Raw genomic sequence first — 12,709 nt, 5'->3', positions numbered from 1 at the left:
ACATATCACTAGGTGTAAGATGAATGTCCTGCAATTTATACATCATGTAACTTGTAAGTTTATGTTGATCGAGATGGTTTCTGCTGTCCTAATGGTGTATTGTTTCAAAATAAAAACAGTTTTTAAAATAAAAAAAAAAAGAATCTCTGGCCTCTGAGCCAGAGCCTACAGTTCACCCATCTACTGATTAGCACACACACTGTTTTGTATTCTTTATCTACTACACCACAGTCATGGAAATGGAAACAGTTTACCCTGGAAGTGAGCCACTGGTGGGAGGAGCCTGAAAAAAGGAATGGGTCCATTTGTGGCGCTAACACGCCATTATTAAAAGCAGCTAGTAGGCTGTAAAGGTGAAATGTACTGCAGAAACTCATCATGTTATCACTACTGTAGCGGTACTGGAACATCTAAACTTGGTCCATGCGTCAAAAGCTACATCGCCAACACTTCTCACCAGGAATGATATAGCGGTGCTGTATATTTAATGGGACACTGTGAGCACCTTTCTCTAGTGCTGCCATAATGCCATAACAATACTGCACACTAACTACACATGACTTGCATATGTTTGATTGGGCAGTACTGAACTTCCATTGCCTTGTAACATTTGTGAAGCACGTTGCTACCAGCAATGTGTCCCTGAAGCACTGAATGGTTGATTCCAGACTACGCTATTCCTATTTAGAGTCACAGGTTAGTAGCGTGTATGCTTATAGAGGGCCCTGTATGAGAAGCAATGGGTACTGTGCATGAGGCTGATGCAGAGGCGCGTAAGGTTGATGGGGGAGTGCATCAATGGTACATAACATCCAATGTAAATATGTCTCCAGAGATGAGCACCAGAAGCACTGTTTATTGGCAAATTAGGGGGCGTGCCATATGTGGGATGGTTGTAACGTCCCGGCGGTGAGGGGAAAATATGTCCTTGCAGGGAACATCAAATCTTTATAGCTCATCAGAATGGTCTGTGCACCCCTCATCTGTCTAACACTCCTCTCAACTCCCTGCACAACTTCCCACTCCCACACAGGAATTTAGTGTTCCCTATATATTTCTCCTTCACTCCTCATCTGTGCCCTGTCCCCTCTTCATTGTGCCTATCCCTGCCCCCATCTTCTCTCTCATACACCAGTGTCTGCACCTATCATCTGCATCCATGCTTTGCAACTGTTCTCTGTCCTCTTTTACCTCCCAAGTGTCCGCTTTGCGTATCTTCTACACCACTCACCTCTACTGTGTATCTATCACCCTAACTCTCCAGCTCTGTTCATTGCACCCCGTCCTTGTTCTGGTGAAGTGTAGTGCTTTCATGCATCTCTCTGTTCTCTCCTGTACCTCTCATCCCCTCAGCAACTTCCTCCTTCCATGAACACCCCTTGATCTTGAGTTGTCATCAGCACCTTTTTTGTTACACCTCCTTCCACCTCCTGCTCCCTCTGTCTCCTCTCCATTTTCTATTGGCCATTGCAATTCTCACCTGTCTTTTGCTACTCAGCCTTGATATGCCATGTATATGTCTTCCCATCCCTTATAAAGGTCTGAATATACCAGCAGGCATAAAGCAAGAGCTTCAGTACCAAAAACCTGCCAAAAGGCCCATGCCATAAATGTCAGCTTCAGCTAGTGTTGCCATCTGGCTGTTTTTATACTGGCATGACAAGTATTTTGATATCCTGGCTGTGGAAATACTGGGTTACTGGTGAGGGAAGTGAAGCCCTACTCAAGTAGCAACCACAATCCTTATCAGGGTAAAGTCACAAGCAAACCTCAAATCAACCTGTTCTCAGCCCTTCGGTAGCTTGGCACAGAGCAGTCAGGCTTAACGTAAAGGCAATGTGTAAAGTATTTATGCGGGCTCTGACACGCTTTAAAATATTTATGCAACATTTCAAACAGTTATAACGTGACCACAACACAAGAAGAATTCCACTCCAAATTAGAAACATAGAGTAAATTGTAATAAAAAAATCAAGACCAAAAGGACAAAAGTCTGATCAGGAGAGCCGGCAATATGAAAGTTTACAGATTTCAGTGAAAATAGCGCCAAAAAGCACAAAGCACCAACATTGGTTATCTTTTCACACTGGCCAGGGCAAAGTCACACGGTCAGGCACACTGTGATAGAGCGTGAGCAGGCTACATGGACCCAATTAGGCCCATTGAACACAGTACCTTAATCCTAGTTACGGAGACATTCAGAGTGCAGTGTTAAAGATGTGCGCAACAGAGTCGATGAGATGTCCGGCAAGGAGATGTGTCGAAGAACGGCGGTTCCGGGGAGCTGCGAAGTGTGATGCAATATCCTTGTGTGGAGATGCGTCGTGCAGCAGTGGTTCCAATGAGCTACATTAGGCGAGGCAATATTGTTGCGTGGAGATGTGTTGTGCAGCTGTGGTTCTATTGGGCTGCAATGGGCGATGAGAAGTTCTTGCATCAGGGGAGTCTGCACAGCAGAGGCGATGCGTCGGTTCTGAGGGTGCTGGGTTGAGCAGCAGAGGCGATGTGCCGGTTCTGCAGGAGATGTGCTGCGGAGGAGATACGTTGGTTCTGCTGACTCCCCAGCTGGGCTGGCAGAGCACCTTCAGGCCCACTTCCAAGGGTCCAGGACTGGGGTGGCACCGCTTGGGGGAGACAGGATTTACAGATAGCAGAGTCCAGGTGCTCGTTTAAGGGTGTTGGAAGCCTGTTCTGTCCCTGAGGCTTCTGATCAGGAGGCCAGCCAACTGGAACGTGGACTCACTATGAGGTCCTGGGTTTAGAGATGCAGGTCCAGTTCCTCTCACCCAGTCATGAAGGCAGCAGTGCAGTAGATTAGCATAGTAGGGCAGCAGACATTGAGGGGTGTAGTCCAGCAGAGTGGCAGTCATTTCAGCAGCACCACAGTCATTCTTCTTGGCAGAGTCCACAGGTCCAGAAGTGTACTGAAGAGTTGGGTTTAAGTGCCTAATGTTTATACTTGGTGAACCACTTTGAAGTGGAGGCAGCTTCTACAGGTTTCTGCCTCCTTGAGGTGTTAGGCATCCCCTTCTTCACTGTCCTGGCCCCAGCCCTTCTGGGGTCACAAAAGGCTTGTGACAAGCCCTTTGTGAAAGTACTCTGGCAGAGCCTTTGTGATGTACAAGTGTGGTAGGTGACAGCTGTCCCCCCTCGTTAGCTCAGAGTGGCCCATCCTGCCTGCAACTATTTTCCCTTTGCCTCGAAGCAATACATAAAGACCAACTGCCAGCTACACCTAGTCATGTGACCCAGGGACAGACCGCAGGCACCAACTGGTTAGGACAAGAAAATGCCAACTTTCTAAAAGTCAAAAAAATCAAACAAACACAAGTACTGTCTCTGTTTTGACAACACAATGATTCAATTTGTGAGCACACAATTTAATTATTGTAATCACCCTTTAATTTCCACATTGTACATAAAACATTATCCATTTTGCGTACAACTGTCAATGACAGAGGAACAACATCTTCATGTAACAAATACAATGTCATACATTACATATCCCACATCAAATAAACATCAATGCATTGAAACAACAATTACTTAACCCCTTGGCAGCGGTGCGAATTCTGCCGCGGCGCTGGGGGGGTGTGGGGTGAGCGCGGCGCTGCCATGCTCGCGACAGATCCACTCCGTCATGAGTCACGGGTGAGCTGTGCTCATGACGGAGTGGTTCCGTCACGACTCCGCCCACTCGTTAATTTCCCCGCACAGGCGAGGAATCAGCGACGCATGGGCGTTGCCGCCGCAGCATGACGGAACCACTCCGTCATGAGCACACGCTACCCGTGGCTCATGACGGAGTGGTTCCGTCATGGGCACGCAAGGGGTTCATATACACGACATGAAAGCACAACAAGAACATGCAATATTCAATGTACTAGTTCTAAGTTTGAAAGCACAAGGTGAAATGCCCATATTAAGCCCTTGCTTTATTGGCTTATAATCTAGAAGTGTCAGTTTAACCTTTCCTTTAGTTTAAGACACAAACTGCGGCATTTCGTGAACAGCAGCAGGAATAACACCTAGACAGTAAAGACGGAAGGCATTCATTACTGAGATAAAGCAGACGACGTTCTGCATGGCAAACAACTTCATTAAAATATTTGAGAGGAGACTTGAACGATCCGCATTGGCATTCAGTGAATCCATAATGCTCTGTGCCTCAACCTGAAACAAAAAACCTATTTCAAAACGAGAAAAACACAGGCCAGAAGAATTCTGTCACATGACAATAGGAACACTTCTTTTTCTACAGTTCTGGGTCCTGAAGAGAACCCCAAATCACGCTGGGTTTGAAATGAGTCTGCAGCTTTACATCTAGGGAGTGTGTCTATGTGAAATAGAAATAGAGGCTTACAGGGAATTGTTGGTGGAAAATAAATTTAATGATTTGATCTCTGTATGAGGTCTTAACCTATAGGAAAGGTTAAGATGACACTCCTAGATTATAAGTCAATAAAGCAGGGGCTTAGTAAGGGCATTTCACTGTGTGCCCCTTTGGTTGCTTTCAAATTCAGAACTGGTACATTGAATGTTACATGTTTTTTTGTGTGTTTTCATGTTGTGTAAATTAATTTATTGTTGTTTCAATGTGTTGATGTTTATTTGATGTGGGATATGTAATGTATGACATTGTATTTGTTGCATGAAGATTTTGTTCCTCTGTCATTGACAGTTGTGCGCAAAATAGATATTTTTTTATGTACAAAGTGAAAAATCAAAGGTAATTACAATAATTAAGTTGTGTGATCACAAATTGAAATCCTTGTGTTGTCAAAACAGAGCCAGTACTGATGTTTGTTTGTTCTTTTGATGTTTTAGTGGCCTAGCTTTGCCGGCCTTAAATAAGCCAAACCCTTATAACTTATTGAGCTTTATAAAAGTGGCATTTTCAGAACTTTGACAAAAAATCCATCTTCACCATTAAAGAGGGCTTTTAATTGCAATTCTTTAGGCACTAAACTCAATCTATCTCCTGCCCCCAATTGGAAGTTACGGCTTAGTAAATGTAATAAAGTAACTCCAATGTTATCCTATAGCAGAAGCAGGCCACAGGATTTAAGAGTTTTTCACTACTAAGACATGTTAAACGTAAGAGTACATGTCCAACTTTTTAAATGCACTGCACCCTGCTCTCTGGGCTGTTTGGATCCTACCCTAGGAGAGACCTGTATGTATTAAAAAGGACAGCTTGGGCCTGGCAAAAGGCTTATCTAGCCAGGTCGAAATGTAGAAAGGCTACTTAATTGGCTGGCACAATCTGTGCGGCAGGCCGGCAAGTAGCATTTCAGTTACAGGCCCTGGGCACATGTAGTTGGTAGATAAAGTGTCACAACATAACCAGAGATAGCAATCTCAGTTCAACTTCTCCCTAACAATATCTGACCACTTTTTACTATTAGGATTGTTGCGTTTATTGACAAAACTATTTGTATTTATAACGTTTCCGCAATTTTCAAGATGATTGTTTCCTAATGTATTTTGCATTTTATCAGGTCGATTACATCGCTGCGTCTGATAACAGGGAGAGAGTCAGGGCTGTCGCAGTCCTGCTAATGACTCCCCAATGCCAGGTCCATCATTCACCAGCCATGTTTTATTGTATATGCAAAGACTCCAGGGGCTCTATCAAGAAGATGATTGCACATTCTAAAGTGAAAACATCATGGGGCTTATTTACAATCCCAGTGCGCCGTCGAAACTTGTGATGTTTTGGTGGTGCACAGGGCTCAGCCATATCTACAAGGCCACGTAAAGCTACTCTGCATGGCTTTTCATGGCCTTGTAGATATGGAGTGAGGCAACGCAGCACAAGTCGCTGCGTTGCCTCACACTACGATGGAGAGGTATTCCATGGGGGTGTGGATGTTCCCAAGTAACACCCATGGCATTAGACACATTCCCAGATTTACAACAAGTTGTAAACCTGGGAATGTGTAAAAAGACTACGCCTATCCACTGGAGACATAGGCGAGGCGCAATGAGGAGAAATAACATTAATTCTCCTTGTTTTTTTCCTCTTTCTATGTGTGCTGCATTCAGCAGCACATGTAGAAAGAGGATACCACCTCCACTTATTGTTTTTGTGCAGGAAGGTGTCTCTTCCTGTACAAAAACAATCATCCTACAACGTGGATACCCTTGCGTCATTGTGAAGGCTGCCTGAGCTGGCGCATGGCAGACATTTGAGCGCCAACGCAGTAACAAAGGACGGGACAGCGCCATATCTTATAGATACAGTGCATTCCTGCCCTTTTCTTTTAGTGTAGGGCAGTGCAGCAGGAAGGCTTGCAGCGCTGCACCACACCAAAAGTTTGTAAATGAGGCCCTGAATTTCTCCGAGTTAGTTAGTGCTGCAGAGGGCATTGCTCGGAAGCAGTGAGAGGCATTCACCGCGCTCTGTTTCAGACCTGTGCTATCTGCAGTGAAAGCACTAATTTGGGTAAAGTCCAAGGTAGATGTATGCGCTTTAGAATGTGCAGTCGCATAAAAACATGTGCACAGCTGTGTTCTTTGTGAGAGCACACCTTTGTGATCTGACTCCAACACTGTAAACCACATGCCCTTCTGGAAATGCGCTTCAATCCTCAGGTCACCTTTCTCCGGGCAGCAGTAGCTCTGGATTTTCCAATATCAGGGGCTGCATAGACGCTCTTAGTGAACCTCAATACTGGTTAAAGAGACCTTGTTTTCCCCGCAATCTTAACAGCTCTATCAATGCAAATCACTCCTGACATTCAGTTGCACGTTGTTCCAGACTTTGTAACTCGCTGCTGCCACCGTGTGTCACGCAGTATTGTCTCCCTGCACCCGGGCTCAAGGTTAATAGCTGATATCACCTGGTGCAACGGATACATGACGTTACAATGCAAACTATTACAACGCATACTTTTACAACACAGTTTTTACAACGCAACTTCCATTGCAACGCATACAATTACAATGCATGCCATTAAAACGCATGTACTATTACAGCGTAAATCACTATTCCAACACCGCCGGATGCTTACTTCAGGTAAGGTGCTGGTCAGTGAAGCAAAGGCGTTGTAATAGCATGCATTGTAATGGAACTTGCGTTGTATTGGCTGCGTTGTAAAGGCATTGCATTGTAATGCATGCATTGTAATGGATGTTTCCCAGTGCAACACAAGGTGAGCTTGAAATCCCTGTATAGCGAGGTTTTACCGTTCACGGTTGGACCCTCTGCACAGCAGAGGTTCATTCTAGATTTTGAAACTTCCCCACAAGATTTTCTCCAGCCTCAGAAGTTTTTGTTTATTTTTTTTTTTGGCGGGTGGTGCGGGTAGAAGATCCTCAGGCTGTGCTCGGATGAAAGACCACCCCCTCCAAGGCCCTGCCCCCTCCTCTCACATTGTGGAAAGTTTTTACAGGTTGGCAGTCCTTTTCTAGTTCTGAAACCAATGAAGAAGAGCTCTGCCAGTGTTACTCAATGATGATTGGCAACACCTCTGCCAGCCAGTCGCCAACACCTAGACACAGGTCAACTAATGCACTCCAAATGTGCTCTGTGGAGGTCCCTGCTTCTCCCTGCTTTATCCTTGACACCTTTCCCCGCAACATCTCCTTTTCCTCTCTCCCTGTACTTCTCCCCTGAACCTCCCTCTCTTCTGCCCAAATCCTTTGCCTCTGCCTGAATCCTGCTTCCCTTCCTGCACCATACCACTCCTGTAGCTCACTGCCCCTGACCCTTTTTTGCACCTCTCCCCCTCACCTGCCCATTTCGCCTATGCCTGTTGCCAGTGCCTAATTTGTGAAAGAAAGACTGCCAGTGCCTGAACCTCCCCTCAGAAGACCACAGCAGGTGCAAAAACGAATACCAAGGCTGGTACTTTTAAATCAACCTCCTGCCTCTTTAATCTACTACCATACACTCCCTTCCTCTTTATCTCACTCTTGCAAGTTCCTGTTTTCTCCATTGTGAGGGGATATATGTCTTTCTCTTCCTCCATCTTTCCGATTTGTGTTTCTTTCCCTCTAATGCTCTTGGTAAAAAAATGAATGTGTCCTTGTGTAATGGAACTGGTGGTCATGTAAAGTGCTCCAATACCTTTGGGCCGAGTTCATGATATATAGAACAGCAAAAATAAAATGAATTCATAAATTCCCCCAGTTATTCCTTATTATGAAGTTCTAAAGAAGGGATTCCTTTAGATTTTCACACTGGGGAAACACTGAGCCCTGTTATAAAGGTCATGCCACTTACATGTTTTTGTGGGACCTGAGGTAAAAAACAAGGTGCCGGGGCCTTTTCTAGAGAACTTACAGGCACATGCATTAAACATGCCATTTGCGAATCCTTATTAGCAAAAAATAAGGATTCGCTAATAAGGAAGCGCAAATACCTATGCATGTAGGAATTGCTGAGAAAATAGCGATTCCTACAAATTCCTTAATTGCGAGTCGCAAATTGCGAGTCTCAATTAAGGAATGGCTCCCAATTCATTCCTATGGGCCTACAGGCCCATAGGAATGAATGGGAGATTGCACGGGCAATTTGCGAGTACCAATAGGTACTCACAAATTGCGCATGCAATTTCAAGGGTGCAAGGGTGTCAAAATGGTACCCTGTTGCACCCCTGAAATAGTGATGTGCACCCATGTTGCGCACACATATGCCCCAAGTTTTTCAAAGTTTTTGCAAATTACCATCAAGTTCAACTTCATGGTAGTTTGCGCCCCCTATTAGCAAAATTGCTATTCTAAAGTGGTTCTTGCATTGCATTTAAGGAATCGCAAATTGCGATTCCTTAAATGCAGTCGCAATTTGAGAAATCGCAAATAATTGCCTTGAACCTTGATGCAAAACATACAAGATGATGGACGGAATGTTGCACATTGGCAAAACATTCACCCCCAGTCACAGATCTGGGTTTAATCCATTGTTATTTTGCTCTCCACACCACCCCAGTTCAGACATGGCCATATGCAAATTAGTCTTGACCCTGTGCCTCATGGGAACAGTCCAGCCCGAACTGCCAAGCCATGTCTTCCCTGGACCGGAATCAAGCATCCTAGGACTGGTTTCAGGGTTTCACCCCTCTTCAGCCAGGATAGCTTGACTCCAGTGGCATATTGAGCACGGGACCCACGTCTAGGCATACCCTTCCCACATAGGGCGAACAGCAAAACACATTTGAACCTTGACGCATCGCAAATGCCCTTTTTGCGAATCGCTCCGTTTGCGCTCGCAAAAATGGTTGATGCATGTGCCTGTTAGTTTCAATCCCAGCTCCCCAGCTTGAGCAAACAATGTAGCATTAGGCAATTACTTTCCTTCACTCTTCTTCATTGTCTGTGATAATCAAATTTGACAGCACCTTGAAATAATTCAAATAAGGATTTGCATTGTACAAAAATCTCATTTGTATATGTTTTATACACCATAATTATGCTCCTCTCTAACATATCAGTTAAGGACTTATATAGGGAGCACAAGACAAATGACTTGCCTCTTTGGTAATTAATAAAATTATCAGGGTAGAAGCAGGAAAGAATGCAATGCCCATTCAATGGGTAAATTGCACATTGTGTAATCAATAGACCTGGTTCCAATGCCCGCTTGATCAAACTGTGTGACCCTCAGTGATTAATTTTCTTCTGGGTGCCTCATTATCCATGACTAAAAACATTTGAGAGCACCTTGAAATAATTCAGTTCAGGATTAATATTATATTAAATTCTCTTGTGTATTTGGTTTAATAGACCATAATGTTCCTACAATAAAGATAAAGGCCTACCTTAGAGGCACAAGATAACTGAGTCGTTAATAAAATCATCAGGGCAGAAGGGGCATGGTTCACTAATTCTGGGAAAGGCCTCTCAGCGTAGTGATATAATTTAATGTGCTAAAGTGAAACAATCTAAAATGTATTTTCTAATTTAAACGTTTGTCTCAGCTATAAATAAAGCAGAAAATGTACACTTGCAGGAGGGTGGATAGTCCAGGTTCAGCTAAGAGCTGTTCTTCTCAGCCTCTGCCGCACAGCTGTGCCAATCCAGGCACAACACAGACTGGTCAGTGGAGAATTAAGGTACCCAGCTGCTACCGTCTCTCTACGACCTCCCTGTTTGTGTTGGTCGCGAGGCAGTAGGTCCTTAGGTGTTGGGCATGAAGCACGTGGTCTCCATGCGCATGTGTGCCTGATACCAGACTGCAGTCAGCTGTGAGTGTGGCTTGTCAGCATGGGCATGGCCTGTTTCATAGCGGTTCTATGAACACCGTGACCTGCGTTGTAAAAAATGCTGTGCGTGCCGACTACCTTGCCCATAGTGTGCCACAGGATCTTCAAGGACCCGGGATTAGCAAAAATTACCCAACCTGCCACCCAGTTCTGACGTTGGGTACAAGGGTGAAATCACAGCCTCGTATTGAGGACTGAGTGAGTGCCTGCAACAAATGCGTCACTGTTATGGATGTTATCATTAAGAGTGTGAGTGTGCTCACGCGATCATTGACAAGAATTTGCTAATTGGCTCAAACTCCAACTATCCCTATGGGGCAAAGTGCAGATTATTAAAATGAACATGTTACCAAAGTTCAATTAAGTTTTTGGAATGCTATCTTTAAGGGTCCCACAAACTCTATTCCAGGAAATAGACCATCTCATCAGGGACTTCGTCTGGAACGTATGCGGTCCACGTCTCAAAGCTTCCATGCTTCTTGAGAAAACCACTCCGGTTGTCCACCATCTTCCACATTTGGAACATATGGCTAGCTCTCAACTGACTCACACAGTATTCTTGTTTAAGGCACCCTTGCACCATGATGCAAGGAGAGTTGTTTTTGTGCAGGAAGGGGCACCTTCCTGCACAAACCAATCCCCTGAGGCATTTCTCTTTCTATATGTGCTGCACAATGAAGCACACATAGAAATACAAATATTTCTCCTCGTTGGTAAGGCGTGTCTTTTTAGCACATTCCCAGGTCTGCCAGCAGGGGTAAATCTGGCAATGCATAAAAATCCATGGGAGTTGCATGGGAACACCAATGACACGCCCATGGAGTGGCTTCCCAGGGCAAAGTAAGTAAATGCAACAATTTGCTCTGCATTGCTCTATTCTGGATTTATAAAGCCACTCAGGACCTCGCGAGGTGACCTTGCATGGCTTCATAAATAACATTTGCCCTTGAATCGTTCATGCACCACATGGCATGGTGCAAGAGCACCTCAACCCCATTCATAAATATGCCCCTGCATATCTACAACAGAAAGGAGAAGCATGGCATTAAGCAAACATTGCTAACACTATGCTTCTCCATTCTGAAAATGCAGGGATGCACCGTATTCACAAGAATGCGGCGCACCCCTGCGTTTCCCCTAGCGCTGGCGCTGAGTTCAGCTGCCAAGCACCAACACAGGTACCCTGGCACCATAGTGCAACGGTGTTTGTATTGGAGGAAATGGTTGTTTATGTGCAGGAAGGTCTCCTTTCCTGCACATAAACAATCATTCATGGTGTTTTGAAACTTCTATGTGTGCTGCTTAATGCAGCACACATAGAAGTTGCAAAATGTAATTTATTTTATTGATTGTTTATGTGCCGGAAGGGACACCTTCCGGCACACAAACAATCAAAGGCCTTTTGCTGTTTCTCTGTGTGCTGCACAGCGCATCACCTGTTTTCATGTGTGCTGCACAATGCAGCACACACAGAAACAGCAACGAGGAGAAATTAAACATTTCCCTGGTCTTAATTTTGGTGCTGCCTCATATTTACTCCGCCCTTGTAAATATGGGGCAGCATCAAAATCAATGGGTGTTTGCGTGGAACTCCCACCGTAACACCCATTGCCCACCCCTTTCACGCTAATCATAGCGTGAAAGGGGGCCTTACTTGCAAGGCAGCGTTAAGCCACGTTAAGTGGCTTAACGCTGACTTGTAAATAAGGCAAAGCACATATCACCACAGGAAAGTCACTTAAAGTGACGTTCCTGTGGCGATAGGGGCATGTAAATATGCACCTAAGTGTTTTGCTCAGAATCACAGTATGTTGAGCAGGCGCCGAGACTCCAACCCTGTTCCCTAGTTCCAAAGTCGGCAACCTTTAGGCCACACACTCTGTCCAGTCAGTGCTCCAGCACCCATTCTCAAAGATTTTAACTCTTTAGTGGGCTTTTCCCCCCATGCTTGTTTTGGCAGGCACCAAAAACGCCACTCCGTTTACATACACACAATTTGTGTAATTCCGATAAAGGTGGAAACACCGGTTTCCTCCAGCACTGGAATAACAACAAAAAACCTAGAATGCGGGCCCGAAGGACACTCACATCTGCATGCTCAGGAAACTGTTTAATGTAAGTGCATTGGTGTGCCACTGTCGCTTATGTCACTCTAAACATCACCCGTACTCGTATTACTTTGTACAGACTTGGGCTTGGTTTTCCCAGTAAGTAACTACGGGACATATTATCAAGCACAGCGTTAAAATTATCGCCACTTTAGCGGCAGGAAACTGCCGCTAAAGTGGCGATAATGGGCTTGATAATATGCCGCAGAGAATTCCAATAGAAGCCCATGTTGACACCAGAACATGGGCTTCTATGGGAATTCTCAAGGGCAAATTATCAAGCCCATTATCGCCACTTTAGCGGCAGTTTTCTGCCACCAAAGTGGCGATAATTTTAACGCTGTTTCTTGATAATATGCCCCTATATATTTTGAATTCAGCGCTCGCTGTTTA

The 12,709-nt window shown here is 44.8% G+C and overlaps 1 protein-coding gene across 3 annotated transcripts in view; it reads left to right on the top strand.

Annotated features, from left to right (window-relative positions):
* Positions 1-12,709, top strand: part of IGSF21 (immunoglobin superfamily member 21) — a 1,330,939-nt gene that overhangs the window by 1,256,726 nt on the left and 61,504 nt on the right. The gene's annotated exons all lie outside the window — the stretch shown is intronic.

This window comes from Triturus cristatus, chromosome 1_2, assembly GCF_964204655.1.
Source record: "Triturus cristatus chromosome 1_2, aTriCri1.1, whole genome shotgun sequence".
In the NCBI taxonomy this organism is placed as follows: Eukaryota; Metazoa; Chordata; class Amphibia; order Caudata; family Salamandridae; genus Triturus; species Triturus cristatus.
This window is presented reverse-complemented; position numbering and strand designations above follow the sequence as displayed.